The sequence below is a fragment of the Eschrichtius robustus genome, chromosome 19 (assembly GCF_028021215.1).
Source record: "Eschrichtius robustus isolate mEscRob2 chromosome 19, mEscRob2.pri, whole genome shotgun sequence".
NCBI classification, from domain to species: domain Eukaryota; kingdom Metazoa; phylum Chordata; class Mammalia; order Artiodactyla; family Eschrichtiidae; genus Eschrichtius; species Eschrichtius robustus.
Window position 1 is genome coordinate 65,505,339 of NC_090842.1, and position 17,866 is coordinate 65,523,204.

General features: G+C 39.6%; 1 non-coding gene and 1 pseudogene across 1 annotated transcript; both read left to right on the forward strand.

Annotated features, from left to right (window-relative positions):
- LOC137752490 (zinc finger protein 677-like) overlaps positions 1–17,866 on the forward strand; it is a 49,266-nt pseudogene that overhangs the window by 4,978 nt on the left and 26,422 nt on the right.
- Positions 39–111, forward strand: TRNAG-GCC (transfer RNA glycine (anticodon GCC)). The gene has a single exon. It is a non-coding gene; the product is annotated as a tRNA-Gly (tRNA).

Sequence of the window (17,866 nt, forward strand, 5' to 3'; positions counted from 1 at the left end):
ATCAAGTGTTACATGATTAAGGATATCATCTCGGGAGTTCCCTGGTGGTCCAGTGGCTAAGACTCTGCACTGCCAATGCAGGGGGCCTGGGTTCAATCCCTGGTCAGGGAACTAGATCCCACGTGCCACAACTAAAGCTTCCGCATGCCGCAACTAAAAAGATCCCACATGCCACAACTTAAGACCCGACGCAGCCAAATAAATAAATAAATACAATTTTTAAAAAAGGATATCGTCTTACCACTCAAACGCCTTGTTTCAAATGGCCTATAAGTAGACCCCACTGAATGATGAGGAGCTGGGTAAGTCAGTTACTATAAGGTAGGCTTTCAAATTATGTTCAGAAGAGATCTCAGGAGATGGTTGCCAGCATGTGGAACCGAATGCAAGCTACCAGAGTGGAGAACATGTTCCCTTTCACACAGAGCTTACATTCTTTTAGGGAAAATAGATATGTGAATATTTTAAAACATACCTTGTTAAATGAAGTAATAGAAGTATGCGTAAACTGCAGACGTGAATAATTCTTTCTGGGTGGGATTAAATGGGACCGTTTAGGGGAAAAGAAAGAATTAGGAGAGGCAACTCTTACAGCCATTTTATCTTAGTTTATTTTTATTATTCAGGTTGGATTTAAATAGTTTATATTAATTCAACAGCTAATGAAGGAGAAGCAGCATTCCAAAAGAAAGTAAGTGTGTTGTTGGGGTGAAGAAGAGAATATTAGCATCCTGTAATGTTGCTTGGATGCAGAGCATGACGCAGAGAGTGAAAGAAATGCAGGCAAAGCAGGGGTCCTGTCACCAGGGGACTTACGACATAGTCTCTCCTAAGGAGCTTGATTTGATCCTGTTGACACGAAGAGGTCATTGAGAGGCTAAAACAAGGTGCTAATAGGTCAGTGTTGCATTTTAAATAGTGAACTCTCATAAGTGTATGGATTATGGATTGAAGGAAGAAGAAATCACAGGCAAGGGAGACACTTCGCAGATCTTTGAAATTATCTGAGTGACACGTGAGGATGGGCGTGGGGGAGAAAGCATCGTACGAAAGGAAAGGATGAATTTGAAACCTATTGAGGAGGTAGAGTCTGTGTCATTTGATGATTTATTAGACGTAGGTAAGAGGAAAGAATGGAGTAATTGAAGATGATACTTTGTTCCCTGGAAGAATAGATACTGTGCCACTAATTAAGTTGAAGAAACAAGTATAATTACAGGTTTTAGGGTAAATCTTAAGTTTAATTGTGTCATCTCTTGGCATTAAACCCTCTTTAGGGTTTCCCATCGCCTTCAGGACAAAAATCTGAAGTCTTCAGTGTAGCTTCCGCAGGGAGCTCTGGAGCTGGGGTGGCCCCTCGGAGTTGCTCCCAGTTGTTGGATGGGACGAGCATCCTATCCTGCATCAGCCAGTCACTGGATGCTGGCTTCCTCAGGAGGAGCCAGGGGCTGGGAGGAGGCACTTGCCTCTGGTGAGGGCCAAGTGGACAAAGGACGGCGCAGTGGCAGCACAGTGGGCGTTCCAGCAGCGGCAGGGAGGGCTTCCTGAGGAAGTGGGTGACAGGCTCACTGACTGGTCTCCTTATAGGAGGTTATTTTGTCTGCATCCCTCCTGTTGCTGTGGTCCTTCTCTCCCCCATATTAAGGTTCTCCCTGTGTGTATACTTGTGGCAAGGGAGGGAGGTATGTTGATTCTAAGCATTTAAGAACATATTTTTGTCACAGAATAATCCTACCTGAGAAAGAAGCTCAGAGGAAGAGCAAAGAAAGCAGGAATGGCCCTTTCCCAGGTAAAAGTCATATTCTTTGTGGACTGTTCTCTCCTTCCTAAAATGACCCGTTTTGGACACGCTGAGCTTCTTGGTCTCTGAAGTTTCCTGTCTAAAATATTTACTCACACACAGGGCCTTCCCTCAGTCTCCTCTCACCTCCCTGCAGATGATTCCATCTCACTGTGACCCAGTGACAGGGAACTTGGGAAGAGCCCCCTTTTAGGTGGTCATCCCGTGAAAGGTTTTATACTGAGGCGTGGATTGGAGATGGGGAGTAGGCTCTGTGGTGTCAGTGAGGTAGGGCAGTGAGGACGGTTTAGTGCACCCTTCTGGATGCCCTTTCAGCTCCATATAAACCAGGATGAAAGAGACTACATATGTAAGTGATGTACTACTGTGCACAAACACCTGAGGAGGTCTGGGAAGGAAGACTGACATGGGGAAACATGCTTTGTCAAATTTTATAAGTGCCTTTGAAATAAAAGGAGTGAATCAGTGTTTTTCACTCTAAAATACCAGTACTGTAAAGTAGAATGGGAAGCTGAGAAACAGAAATAAATAATAGACAGGGTGTTATCTAACAATAAGGGTTTTAAAAATTATTCACAGCACGTTCGTCTTACAGAGACCCTCCTGTTCTTGTATGGATTCTCATGCAGCATGTGTTTTATTTATTTATTTAAAAATATTTATTTATTTATTTACTTTGGCTGTGCCAGGTCTTCGTTGCAGCACATGGGATCTTCGTTCCAGCATGCGGGATCTTTGGTCGCAGCATGCGGGATCTTTTTTAGTTGCGGCATGCATGCGGGATCTAGCTCCCCAACCAGGGATTGAACCTGGGCCCCCTGCATTGGGAGCATGGAGTCTTACCCACTGGACCACCAGGGAAGTCCCAGCATGTGTTTTAGATAAAGATGGTTATAATTTAGCCAAGACAGAGGAGCACAAATTTCTGTCATCAGATCGACTGGAGCCAAATTATGATTCTAGTGCTTGTTGTTCAGTGTTATATTTTTTTGTTTTAAACACTTCATAGATACAGTTTTGTAATTCAACTTCACACAGCGATGCAGTTTAGAGACTAAGAAGTAAAATATCCCCTTTCCTGTCACATCTTAACACCATCACTGTCTCCATCAGAAACCACTGTTCGTTCTCAGTGCAAATCTTACAACAATACATTTATATATGGAAATGTGATTTTAGAAAATATTCTTTACTAAATATTTTGTTATGGTATTTTATTCTTCAAATTTAAATATCTACATACCATGTATCTTAGACTTGTTTTCATGAACAGACATAGAGATGACTTTCTTTTTTGTATCCTCAGTGGAGCATTCTCTTAATGAAGATAAATGGGTCCTTTACAGTTTTTACTGTTACAAGAAAAGGCCGGGACTTCCCTGGTGGTCCAGTGGTTAAGAATCCACCTTCCAACGCAGGGGACGCAGGTTTGATCCCTGGTCAGGGAACTAAGATCCCATATGCCGTGGGGCAACAGAGCCCATGCGCCACAGCTACTGAGCCTGTGCACTCTAGAGCCCATCTGCCACAACTAGAGACGCTGCGTGCCGCAACAATTGCCCGTGTGCCGCAGCTAAGACCTGACGCAGCCAAATAAGTAAATAAATTTATTGTTATTTTAAAAAAAGCCACAGTGGCTGCTTCTGAGCATGCCGACTTTACTACAGATGTCTAAGAATTTCTCCAGAATGGGAAGCTTGAGCATGATTACTGGGTTAATAATGGTGTTCATAAGGAAGCACAGATACTACAGTTACTAAATAAAGATTTTAAATCAACGGTCTTAATCGTACTCAGAGACTTAAGGGAAACCATGGACAGAGAACTAAAAGAAAGTAGGAGAAAATTGTTTCAAGAAACAGAAAATATCAGTAAAGAGAATTAGAAATTCTAGAGCTGAAAAGTACCACAACTGAAATTGAGAATTCACTAGAGGATTTCAACAGCAGATTGACAATCAGAATAAAGAATCAGTGAACCTGAACATAGGTTAATTGGAATTATCCACTCTGAATAGAACAAAGGTGGTAAAAAGAAACATGAACAGAGACTAAGAAACTTTTGAGACATTCCCAAGAATACCAGTATACACATAATAGGAGTCCTAGAAGGAAAGGAGAAACAGGAAAAGGCAGAAATAATATTTGAAGAAATAAGAGCTGAAAAACCTCACAAATTTATTAAAAATGTGAACCTGCAAATCCAAGAAATTCAACGAACTCAAGTATGATAAATTCATAGAGAGCTTGGGCAAGACACATAGTCAAGTGTTAAAATACAAAAAAAAGAATGTAGAGAGTAGCAAGACAGAAATGACTTCTCATGTACAAAGATGCTTAATAAAATTAACAGCCTCTGTCTCAGAAACTGTGGAGGCCAGGAAGGAATCTGATGATATATTTAAATTTTGAAAGATTAAAAAAAATTCATTATCAGGCAAACTATGCTTTAAAATTGATAATGAAATTTAGAGACTCCTAGATAAACAAAAGCTGAGGAAGTTCACACTGACAGACTTATCCTACATGAAACACTAAGTGGAATTCTTGAAGCCAAAATTAAAGGCTACTAGCAGTACCTCAAAGGCACAGGAACAAATAAAGAACAGCGGTAATATAACTACATAGGTGTATATAAAAGGCAGTATTACTGTATTTTTTGGTTTATAACTCATTTTTTACCCTGAATTAAAAGGCAAATATGTAAACAATCATTATAAATCTGTTATTGAATGCAAAATGTATAAAGAAGTAATTTTTGACAATAACAATATAAAGGGAGACAGGATATATATATATATAATATATAACCTGCAGGGTAACCACTAAGAAAATAATTTTAACATACACAGAAATGTGAATATGAAGGGAATCAAAATGTTATGCATGTACAGACATACACAAAGAAGGAAACAAGAGAGGAATTACAAGACCAAGAAAATATTGGACATACAGAAAGCAAATAGCTGAACAGCAAAAGTAATTCCTCCCTTGTTTATTGGGTACTTTTAATGTAAGTAGATCAAACTCTTCATTAAAAGTCAATGATTGCAAGAATTTTTATAAAATGATTCTACTGTATCTTTCTACAGAATGCTCACTTTAAGATACTCAAATAGGTTGAAAGTGAAAGGATAGGAAAAAACATTGTGGAAATAGTTACCAATCTTAGCTACACTAATGTCAGATTAAATAAACTTTAAGTCATAAAATTGTTACCAGAGAAGTTCAAGAATATTTTATATATATATATATATAATTATATATATGTATATACATATATATAAGGTACGTGTAAGGTATATGTATTTATATACATAAAAGAGTCAATTCATCAAGAAGATGAAACAACTGTAAACAATATATACATAAATACAAAGCCCCACATTTTTTGAAGCAAAATTTGAGGAGTGATAGACAGTTCAACTATAATAGTTGGAAACCTTAAAATACTCTCCTTTTAAACTTTTTTTTTGGCTGTGTTGGGTCTTCATTGCTGCGCGCGGGCTTTCTCTAGTTGTGGCGAGCGGGGGCTACTCTTCGTTGCGGTGTACGGGCTTCTCACTGTGGTGGCTTCACTTGCTGCGGAGCATGGGCTCTAGGCACATGGGCTTCAGTAGTTGCAGCCTGCAGCCTCAGTAGTTGCGGATATGGGCCCTAGGGCAGGTGGGCTTCAGTAGTTGTGGCACGCAGGCTCAGTAGTTGTGGCTCACGGGTTCTAGAGTGCAGGCTCAGTAGTTGTGGTGCATTGGTTTAGTTGCTCCACGGCATGTGGGATCTTCCCGGACCAGGGATTGAACCCATGTCCTCTGCATTGGCAGGCGGATTCTTAACCACTGCACCACCAGGGAAGTCCCTCAATACTTTCCTTTTAATATCCAGACAGGAGCTCAATAAGGAAATAAAGGACTGAGCAAAACTGTAAACCAAGCAAACACTGTAGACCTAAGAGAAATATACAGAACACTCCATATAACAAAAACAGAGTGTACTCAAAACTAGGAATAGAAGGGATTATCTTTGGTGTTAAAAAGGATATTTATTAAAATCTCACAGTTAACATCATACTCATTGTTAAAGATGGAAAGCTTTCCCATATAATCAGGAAGAAGCAAGTGGGGGGGACGCATTTTGGCACTATATGCCAACATTGTACTGAATATCTAGCCAGATAAATCAGACCCAAAAAAAGAAAGAAAGAAAGAAAAGATGTCAAAATTAAAAAAGAAGTCAAACTATATTCACAGAAAACATGCTCTTATACTTAAAAACATCTGAACAATCCTTAAAAAGACCATTAGCGATAATAAACAAATTCACTGAGGTTACAGAATATAATATCAATACCCAATATTCAGTAGTATTTCTGTACACTAGCAATAAACATATTGAAAGTAAGTGAAACAATTCCATTTACAAGACCATCAGAAAGAGTAAGAATTTAACCAAGGAACTGGAAGATTTGTACAATGAAAACTAAAAGTATTGCTTAAAGAATTGAAGGAAAATTTAAATAAATGTCAAGATATCCTTTGTTGACTGTAAGACTTAGAGTAATTAAGATGGCAGTACTCACCAAAGTGTTATAAAGATTGACAGCAATCCATGTCAAAATCCCAGCAGCCTTTTCTGTACAAGTGAGAACCTGATCCTTAAATTCATTTTGAGTTAGTATGGACCCCAAGTACCCAAAATAAGTGAGAAAAAGAGTAAAGTTGGAGGACTTACACTCCCAACGTCAAACCTTACTGCAAACCATGGATAAACAAAACTGTGGTTCCAGCTTGAGAAGAGTAATACAGATCAAAATGATAGACTAAGAGTCCACAAATAAACCCATCCATCTATAGCCTATTCCTTTTTCACACGGTGCCAGAAACATTCAAGGAAAAAAAGTAGTCTCTTAAAAAGTAGTCTCTCCAGTTGTACTGGGACAACTGGATATCCATGTGAAAGAGAATGAAATTGGACCTGTGCCTCTCACCATATAAATCAGTCAGTTCAAAATGAATCAAAGACTAAGCGTAACAGGTAAAACTCTAATACCCTTAAGTGAAAGCATAGGGATAAATCTTCATGATGTGTACTGGCAGTGGATTTTTTTTAGATAGGACACTGAAAGCAAAAGATAGAAAGGCAAAATAGATAAGCTGAGCTTCACCAAAATTAATAATATTTGTACACTGAAGGACACTGTCACAAAATTGAAAACATAATCTACCAAGTGGGAGGAAGTATTTCCAAATCACATATCTGGTGTCTATTATCTAGAATATATGAAGAACTCCTGTATGTCAAGAACCAAAATACGAAGAACCTAATTATAAAATAAGCAAAGGACTTTAATAGACCTTTCTTCACCGAAGTTAGAGAAGTAACCAAGAAGCAAATAGATGTTCAATGAAATTAGTCAGTAGTAAATGCAAAATCAAAACTACCATGAGATATAATTTCACACCTGATATGATGACTATAATAAAATAGAGAATAACAAGTTTTGGTAAAGATGTAGAGAAGTTAGAATCCTGATAAGTTGCCGGTAAAGTGTTGTAGCCATTGTGGAAAACAAAACCATGTGACCTAGTGATTCCACTGCTAGATAAATACCAAAAAGAATTGAGAACAGATAATTCAAACACATACTTCTGCATGAACGTTCCAGCAGCATGGGGCTTCCCTGGTGGTGCAGTGGTTAAGAATCCGCCTGCCAGTGCAGGGGACACATGTTCGAGCCCTGGTCTGGGAAGATCCCACATGCCACGGATCAACTAAGCCTGTGCGCCGCAACTACTGAGCCTGCACTCTAGAGCCTGCGAGCCTGAGCTACTGAAGCCTGCGTGCCTAGAGCCCGTGCTCCGCAACAAAGAGAAACTACCGCAACGAGAAGCCTGTGCACCGCAATGAAGAGTAGCCCCCGCTTGCCGCAACTAAAGAAAGCCCGTGCCCAGCAACAAAGACCCAACGCAGCCAAAAATTAATTAATTAATTAAAAAAAAAAAGTTCCAGCGGCAGTGTTAGTAATAGACAAAAGGTGATTATAACCCAGATGTCCACCAAGGGATGAGTGAATAACCTGTGGTGTACTCATACAGTGGAATATTACTTGGCCATGAAAAGGAATGCAGTACTGATACATAACTATAGCATGGCTGAGCCAAAAAAATTATTCAGTGAAAGAAACCAGACAAAAGGTCACATGTTATACCATCCCAGTTATATGGAAATATCCCAAACAGGTACATCCATTGAGACAAAGCATTAGTGGTGTCCAGGGACTGAGGCAAATGGGGAAGAAAGAAGCAACTGCTGAAGTGGGTAAAGGATTTCCTTTGTGGATGACTGAAATATTTTTGAACAAGAAAGAGGTGATGTTTGTTCAACATTATAAATGTACTAAATGCCACTGAATGGTACTTTAAAAATGGCTAACTTTATGTTATATGCATTTCACCTCGGTTACATAAAGAGAAGTGTAACTTGCTCAAAATTATCTTACATGGATCAGTCAGAACATTCACTCCAGCCAAGTCAATCCTTACACGTGTCTGCTTCTGTAAGTTTGTGTCAAACTCAGAAATGTCTCCTTCTCCACTTGGTGAAATGCGCTTTCCTTTCAGGGAATTTACATTCGAGGATGTGGCCATCGAATTCTCTCAGGAGGAGTGGGAATGCCTGTACCCTGCTCAGAGGGCCTTGTACAGGGACGTGATGTGGGAGACCTACAGGAACCTGCTCTCCCTGGGTGAGGATAATTTCCCTCCGAAAGTCGGTAACTAATGTATATCTTTGCATTGTCCCTTCTGAGTCTTTTATGAGCCCCTAGCATGCTTGTGAGAGTTTCAAATCTCTGTTCTTGAGAGAGTGATTGAAGCTGTTTGGATTCAGAATGAAAAGCCTTCATAATGCGGCTTATGACTCTATAACTTCTCGTTTCTTCAGAAGTTCTGCATTCATGCTTGATTAGTGGTGGTTGCAGAACATCAGCAGTCAGAAAGCCTTATGGCAAATTTTTTAAAATATGTCATTCTGTGGTTTCACTCTTGTGCTTTTGATTCTGTAGTTCTTGGAAGAGAGCTAGATATCTACACATTTAAAATCGTCTTTAAACATTCAGGAGGCAGTCAGTTGATTACTTTTTGAAACACTTTTCTAGATCCATCTATAATATCCTTTCTTCTTAGCTGAACAAAGCACTGAATATAGCATTATCATGTTCTGTTTTTTTTTTTTTTAAATTGAAATCTCTTTTGAGGTGAACAGTATCTTCACTATGGAACAAGGGGAAGAGCCCTGATCTGTGGAAAGTAAAGTGAAAATAGGGAAAAATACAGAGAGGTCAGGATGTATTACTGTTATTATTATTTTTGGCCTCACCATGCTGCTTGTGGGATCTTAGTTCCCCGACCAGGGGTTGAACCCAGGCCCTCGGCAGTGAAAGCGCAGAGTCCTAACCACTGGACCGCGAGGGAAGTCCTGGTCAGAATGTATTTAGATGTGAACCTAAATGAGAGCTCAGATGGGCACAGAGCAAGCTTCTTCATTAAGTATTCTTTGAGAGGGTCTCCTCAAATGGGAAAGGACCATGGGAAAATAAAAGTCCATTTTGTATGAGTTCTCAAAGGAAATTTAACCCTGCACAAGCGTCCTTCTCACTGTGTTACTCAAATATATAAAAGTGTGAACTCCCACTCTACTGTGGTACTCCAGCTCATTCAAAGCCAAAGCAGAGGCTTTATCATGACCTTTATGACACTCTACCGTCTGGCCCCTCCTACCATTTTGATGTCTTGGTTTGAGAGGGATGGAAAGTCCTCTTTCCCCTTCATCTCTTGGTTTTCAGTTAATACATATCAGAGCTAAGTCCCCTATAGTTCTGACCCCAGGACCTATTTAGTTTCCTCCACATTTTATAGTTTTGGGAGAACTTCTCAGGGGATAGACAAAATAGCTGCTCTTCCACTGTATCTGGGGTTCCATGAATCTTATGGGGCTGTGTCAGGCCTTCTCTGCCTGTTCAGGCTCCTGAGCCATTTTTCCAGTTCCTTTTGCTGCATGTATGTAAAGAAGAATGGGGTGCACATTTTGAGGTTGTTACTCAGAAGTAATATAATGACTAGAGACTGAGATCCTCTTTGATCCCAGCTGCTACATGGTAGTATATCTCAGTCTTTCAGGCGTTCACCCTACTACAGCCTGTGGGTAGATCATACCACCCCTTCTCAAGAGGACCACAGTGTGACCCTGTCATTTTTTTCTCATATCTTGTATTTTTCTCCCTCTTCCAGCTCTCTGCCTAGTACTGGAACATAGAAAGACCTTAGTCGTTCTGATTTCTTTCTCTCTTCTAAGATTTTGCTTCTGAAACTTGTTTTTTTTTTGTATTCTTTTTTAATTTTAATTAAAAAAATTTTTTTGGCTGTGTTGGGTTTTCGTTGCGGCGCGTGGACTCTCTCCAGTTGCAGTGAGCGGGGGCTACTCTTTGTTGCGGTGCGCGGGCTTCTCATTGCGGTGGCTTCTCTTGTTGCAGAGCACAGGCTCTAGGCATGTGGGCTTCAGTAGTTGCAGCACGTGGGCCCTAGAGCACACAGGCTTCAGTAGTTGCAGCACGTGGGCTCAGTAGGTGCGGCACATGGACTCTAGGGTGTGAGGGCTTCAGTAGCTGTGGCACACAGGCTTAGTTGCTCCGCGGCATGTGGGATCTTCCTGGACCAGGGATCGAACCCATGTCCCCTGCATTGGCAGGCAGATTCTTAACCACTGTGCCACCAGGGAAGTCCCTGAAACTTGTTTTTTAAACACACATTCCAGGGGCCTAAAGTTTCAATCTCTCTTTGTGCCTTTAGTTCATAGGCAACTTATGGTGGACACTTTGATGCAGGGGGTTTACTGTTTAAGAGAAGATTCTTGGAGGAAAACACTGAACAATATGTTACAATATTATCCTGCTCTACATGCAGAAATGTTTCTTGAAGCCACTGGACAGAGTGGTCAGCATGTCCAAGAAACTAAGACAGAAAGCATCAGGAGACCCTGACCAGTAAGGACCTCCAGTTGTCCTCCTAGTTCTTGAGGAGTGTAACACTGCCTCGCTGGGGCAGGGTGACAATGTGGGTAGGAAACAATACGGTCATCAACTTTGAGGTGGCAGTAAAAGGTGTAGGAACTTATCCTAAGGAGAACACTGTCCACGTTCACAACCTCATACCTGTGAGACTGATTAAGCTACTGTTCATGCCACATTGTTAATCCTGTGTGTGCCATCCTTCATTCACTTTCAACAAATATGATTTTGACATGTCTTATTGAGGAAGCTTATCAATTTGAATGGTGCTGACATTTTTTCTTTTTTTAAATTAAAAAAATTTTTTAAAATTTTATACAATTTTTAAAGGCTACATTCCATTTAGTTATTACAAAATATTGGCTATATGCCCTGTGTTGTACAACACATCCTTGAGCCTATCTTACACCCAATAGTTTGTCCCTCCCACACTCCCACCTCTATATTGCCCCTCCCCGACTGTAACCACTAGTTATCTATATCTCTGCATCTGCTGTTTTGTTGTATTCAGTAGTTTGTTATATTTTAAAAATTCTACATATAAGTGATACCATACAGCATTTATCTTTCTCTGACTTCCTTCACTTAGCATAATACCTTTCAAGTACATCCATGTTGCTGCACATGGCAAAATTTCATTCTTCTTTATGACTATTATTCCACTGTATGTATGTATGTGTGTGTGTGTGTGTGTGTGTGTGTGTGTGTGTACACCACATTTTCTTTATCCATTTGTCTGTTGATGGACCCTGAGGCTACTTCCATATCTGGGCAATTGTAAATAATGCTGCTGTGAACATTGGGGTGCATGTGTTTTTTCAAATTACTGTTTTGGGGTTTTTTTGGATATATACCCAGTATTGGAATTGCTGGGTTATATGGTAATTGTAGCTTAAGTTATTTGAGAAAACCTCCATACTGTTTTGCAAAGTGGCTGCACGAATTTAAATTCCCACCAGCACTGTAGGAGGGTTCCCTTTTCTCCATATCCTCACCAGCACTTTCTGTGTTCTTTTTGATGGTAGCCATTCTGACAGGTGTGAGGGGATATCATTTGGTTTGGGTTTGCTTTTCCCTGATGGTTACTGATGTTGAGCATCTTTTCATGTACTTGTTGGTCATCTGCATTTCTTCTTTAGAAAAATGACTATTCAGTTCTTGTGCCCTTTTTAAAATCGGGTTATATGTTTTTTGGTGTAATGTTGTATGAGCTGTTTAAATACGTTGGATATTAATCCCTTATCATTTATATCATTTGCAAATATCTTCTCCCATTTAGTAGGTTGTCTTTTCCTTTTGTTGATGGTTTCCTTTGTTGTGCAAAAGCTTTTAAGTTTAATTAGGTCCCATTTGTTTACTTTTGCTTTTATTTCCATTACTTTAGGAGATGGATCCCCAAAAATATTGCTGCAATTTATGTCAAAGAGTGTTCTGCCTGTTTTCCTCTCGGAGTTTTATGGTATATGGTCTTACATTCAGATCTTTAATCCATTTAGAGTTTATTTTTGTATATGGTTTTAGGGAATGTCCTAATTTCATTCTTTTACATGTAGCTGTACAGTTTTCTGAGCACCACTTATTTGAAGAGACTGTCTTCTGCATTTTATATTCTTGCCTCCTTTGTGGTAGATTAATTGAACATGAGTACCTGGATTTTTTTATAGGCTCTCTCTCTTGTTCCATTGATCTATGTGTCTCGTTTTGCCAGTGCCATACTGTTTCAATTAGTGCAGCTTGTAGTATATAGTCCCTAGGGAGCATGATTCCTCCAGCTCTGTTCTTTCTCAAGATTGTTTGGCTATTCGGGGTCCTTTGTGTTTCCATACAAATTTAAAAAATTCTTTTTTCTAGTCTGTGAAAAATGCCATTGGTGTTGTGATAGGGATTACATTGAATCTGTAGATTGCCTTAGGTAGTATGGTCATTTTAACAATATTGATTCTTCCAATCCAGGAACACAGTGTATCTTTCCATCCTTTTGTGTCATCTTCAGTTTCTTTCATCTGTCTTGTAGTTTTCGGAGTACAGGTATTTTGCCTCCTTAGGTGGGTTTATTCGTAGGTTTTATTCTTTTTGATGTGATGGTAAATGGGATTGTTTTCTTAATTTCTCTAATACTTCATTGTTAGTTTATAGAAATGCAGCAGATTTCTGTATATTAATTATGTATCCTACAACTTTACGGAATTCATTGATGAACTCCAGTAGTTTTCTGGTGGTGTCCTCAGGCTTTTCTATGTACAGTATCATGTCATCTGCAAAGAGTGATAGTTTTACTTCTTCCTTTCCAACTTGTATTCCTTCTATTTCTTTTTCTTCTCTGATTGTTGTGATAATTTATTCAAAATTATGTTGAAAGAAGTGGCCTGAGTGGGCATCCTTGTCTCGTTCCTGATCTTAGAGGAAATGCTTTCAGCTTTTCACCACTGAGTATGATGTTAGCTATGGGTTTGTTATACATGGCCTTTATTATGTTGAGGTATGTTCTCTCTGTGCCTGCTTTTTGGAGAGTTTTTGTTTTATCATAAATAGATGTTGAATTTTATCAAAAGGTTTTCCAGCATCTATTGAGATGATCATAAGGTTTTTATTCTTTTTTTTATAATCAGTATTTTTTTAATTGAAATGTAGTTGATTTACAATGTTGTGTTAACTTCTGCTGTGCAGCAGTGATTCAGTTTTTTTTTTATATATATATATATTTTTTTTTTTCTTTTTTTAATGGACTTTTCCACTATGGTTTATCATAGGATATTGAATATAGTTCTGTGTACTATACAGTAGGACCTTGTTGTTTATCCAGTCTATATATAAAAGCTTACATATGCTAACCCCAGCCTCCCACTCCACCCCTTCCCCAGCCCCATCCCTCTTGGCAACCAATAGCCTGTTCTCTATATCTGTGATTCTGTTGCTGTTTCATAGATAGGTTCATTTGTGTCATATTTTAGATTCCACATATAAGTAATAACGTATGGTATTTGTCTTTCTCTTTCTGACTTACTTCACTTAGTATGATAATCTCTAGTTGCATCCATGTTGCTGCCAATGGCATTATTTCGTTCCTTTTTATGGCTGAGTAGTATTCCATTGTATATATGTACCACATCTTCTTCATCCATTCTTCTGTTGATGGACATTTAGGTTGTTTCCATGTCTTGGCTATTGTGAATAGTACTATGAACATAGGGGTTCATGTGTCTTTTTGAATTATAGTTTTGTCTAGATGTATGTCCAGGACTGGGATTGCTGGATCATATGGTAATTCTATTTTTAGTTTTCTGAGGAACCTCCATACTTTTTTCCACAGTAGCTGCACCAACTTACATTACCACCAACAGTGTAGGGTTCCCTTTTTCCATACCCTCTCCAGCATTTGTTATTTGTAGAATTTTTAAGGATGGCCGTCCTGACTGGTATGAGGTGGTACCTTATTTTAGTTTTGATTTGCATTTCTCTAATAATGAGCGATGTTGAGCATCTTTTCATGTGCCTACTGGCCATCTGTATTTTTTCTTTGAAGAAATGTCTATTTAGGTATTCTGCCCATTTTTCGACTGGGTTTTTTTGTTGTTGAGTTGTATGAGCTGTTTGTATATTTGGAAACTAAGCCCTTGTCGATCGCATCGTTTGCAAATATTTTCTCCCATTCTGTAGGTTGTCTTTCTGTTTTATTGATGGTTTCCTTTGCTGTGCAAAATCTTGTAAGTTTGATTAGGTCCCATTTGTTTCTTTTTGCTTTTATTTCTATTGCCTTGGGAGACTGACCTAAGGAAACATTGGTACAATTTATGTCAGGGAATATTTTGCCTGTGTTCTCTTTTTAGGAGTTTTATGGTGTCATGTCTTATGTTTAAGTCTTTAAGCCATTTTGAGTTTATTTTTGTGTATGGTGAGAGGGTGTGTTCTAACTTCACTGATTTACGTGTGGCTGTCCAACTTTCCTAACACCACTTGCTGAAGAGTATGTCTTTTTCCCATTGTATATTCTTGCCTCCTTTGTCGAAGATGAATTGACCATAGGCATGTGGGTTTATTTCTGGGCTCTCTCTTCTGTTCCATTGATACATATGTCTGTTTTTGTGCCAGTACCATGCTGTTTGATTACTGTAGCTTTGTAGTATTGTCTGAAGTCTGTGATGATTATGCCTCCTGCTTTGTTCTTTCTCTTCAGGATTGCTTTGGCAATTCTGTTTTTTTTATGGTTCCACATTTATTTTGTTTGGGATCCTCTTTACTTCCTGTACCTGGATATCTGTTTCCTTTTTTTAGGTTTGGAAATTTTTCGGCCATAATTTCTTCAAATACATTTTCGATCCCCTTTTCTCTTTCTTCTCCTCTGGAATCCCTATTATATACAGATTGGCACACTTTATTATATCCCACAGATCTCTTATATTGCTTTTATTTTTTTTTTCATTTGGTTTTCTGTGTGCTGTCATGATTGTGTGATTTCCATTATTCTATCTTTCAGGTCACTTATTCTTTCTTCTGCATTATTCATTGGGCAGTTGATTGCCTTTAGCTCAGCTTTCGTCTGTGCAAATGAGTTTTCTAGTTTTTTTTGGTTCCTCTTAATAGTTTGTAGTTCCTTTTTACAGTACTCTGCATTTCTGTTGATAGCCTTTATTAATTCCTTCAGTATTTTCAGTATCTTCTTTTTGAAGTCGGTGTCTGTTAGACTGAAGAGGTCTGTTTCAAGGGAATTCTCTTGGTCTTTTAACTGGGAGTGGTTCCTCTACTTTTTCATTTTAATTATATTTCTCTTACCCTGTGAGTTTAGGAGAAACAATTATCTACTGTGGTCTTGGAGGGCTATTTGTATGTGGGGGCGTCCCTGTGTAGCTTGTGTGGGCTTAATATATTTGGTGCAAGGGCTGTTTTTAGTATGGATGCCTGTCGGCGTGTGTCATCAGTGTGTGCTGATCATTATCTCCTTGATAGCAGATGTGCAGGTGAGGTGGCTGGTGCCAGGTGGCTGGGGTTCTTGGCAGCGGTGGTGGCTCAGGTGCACCCCCTGAGCATGTAATGGGAACGGAGGTGTCTTGTGACCATTCCTGGAGTCCAGGCGGGTAGTGGTGGCAGCTCCTGACCACTTCTAGAGTCTGTGAGGGTGGCAGAGGTGGCTCGTGACCAGCCCTGGAGCCAGTACAGGTGGTGTCCTGTTCTCTGAGAGCAAGCACGTGCACAGGGAAAAAGGGTATGAGGGCAAGTCACCCCTTCCCTCGCACACCCCCCAAACAGTGGTGCCTGGCCTCTAAGGCACCCCGGGCTTCCTCCGCATACACCCTCAGTTGTAGTCACACCAGAATCCAGTCTTCCCCCCGCCCCACTGGGCCTATTTCCACACAACCATCCCCAGTCCTCTTCCCAGGCCTGATCACCAGAGCCTGAGTTCCAGCTCCCAGGATGTGCATCTCAGGCTGGGGAGTGCAGGGCAGTGGCACTGACTATGCGCTGCTCCCTCCACTCTGGCTGCCTCAAACCGTCTGCTGCGTTCTCCTCTGAGGCTCTGAAGCTCCCCGTCTGTCTCAGCAGATCTCCCTGCCAGTGAGGGGGCTTCCCAGGGTGCAGGAACCTTCCCTCTTTCACAGCTCCCTCCCAGGGGCGCAGGTCCTGTCCCGACTGCTTTCTCTCTTTCTTTCTTTTTTTTTTTTCCTACCCGGTTACGTGGAGATTTTCTTGCCCTTTCAGAGTCTGAGGTCGTCTGCCAGCGTTCAGTAGATATTCTGTGAGAACCGTTCCCCATGGAGGTGTATTTTTCGTGTATTTTTCATGTATTTGTGGGAGAAGGTGAGCTTCACATCCTACTGCTCCACCATCTTGGTTGCTCCTTCTGGTTTTTACTTTTCAGTTTGTTAATGTGTCGTATCATATTGATTGATTTGCAGATATTGAAAAATCCTTTCATCCTGGGATAAATTCCACTTGATCGTGATCTATGATCTTTTTAATGTATTGTTGGATTCAGTTTGCTAGTATCTTGTTGAGCATTTTTGCATCTATGTTCATTGGTGATACTGGCCTGTATTTTTCTCTTTTTGTGATCTCTTTGTCTGGTTTTGGTATCAGGGTGATGCTGGCCTCATTTTTTTTTTTAATTGTATAGTTGATTTACAATGTTCTGTTAATTTGTGCTATACAGCAAAGTGATTTGGTCATACATATATGTACATTTTACATTCTCTTCCATTAAGGTTTATCACAGGATATTGAATACAGTTCCCTGTGCTGTAATAGTAGGACCTTGTTGTTTATCCATTCTATATATAATAGTTTGCACCTGCTAAACCCAAACTCCCAATCCATCCCTCCTGTGCCCCCTCTTCCCCTTGGAAACCACAAGTCTGTTCTCTACGTCTGTGAGTCTGTTTCACAGATAAGTTCATTTGTGTCATATCTTAGATTCCACCTGTAAATGATGTCATATGGTATTTGCCTTTCTTTTTCTGACTTACTTCACTTAGTATGATAATCTCTAAGTCCATCCGTGTTTCTGCAAATGGCAAAATTTCATTCTTTTTTATGGTAGAGTAATATTTCATTGTATGTACATACTACAATATCTTTATCCATTCATCTGCTGATGGACATTTAGGTTCCTTCTATGTCTTGGCTATTGTAAATAGTGCTGGTATGAACATTACAGTGCATGTATGTTATTGAATTATAATTTTCTCCAGATATATGCCCAGGAGTGGTATTATAGAATCATATGGTAACTCTATTTTTAGTTTTTTAAGGCACCTCCATACTGTTTTCCATAGTGGCTGTACCAGTTTACATTTCCACCGACAGTTTAGGAGGGTTCCTTTTTCTCACACCCTCTTCAGAATTTATTATTAGTAGACTTTTTGATAATAGCCTTTCTGACCGGAATGGGGTGATAACTTCATTGCAGTTTTGATTTGCATTTGTCTAATAATGAGTGATGTCAAGCATTTTTTCATGTGCCTTTGGTCATCTGTATGTCTTCTCTGGTGAAATGTCTATTTAGATCTTCTG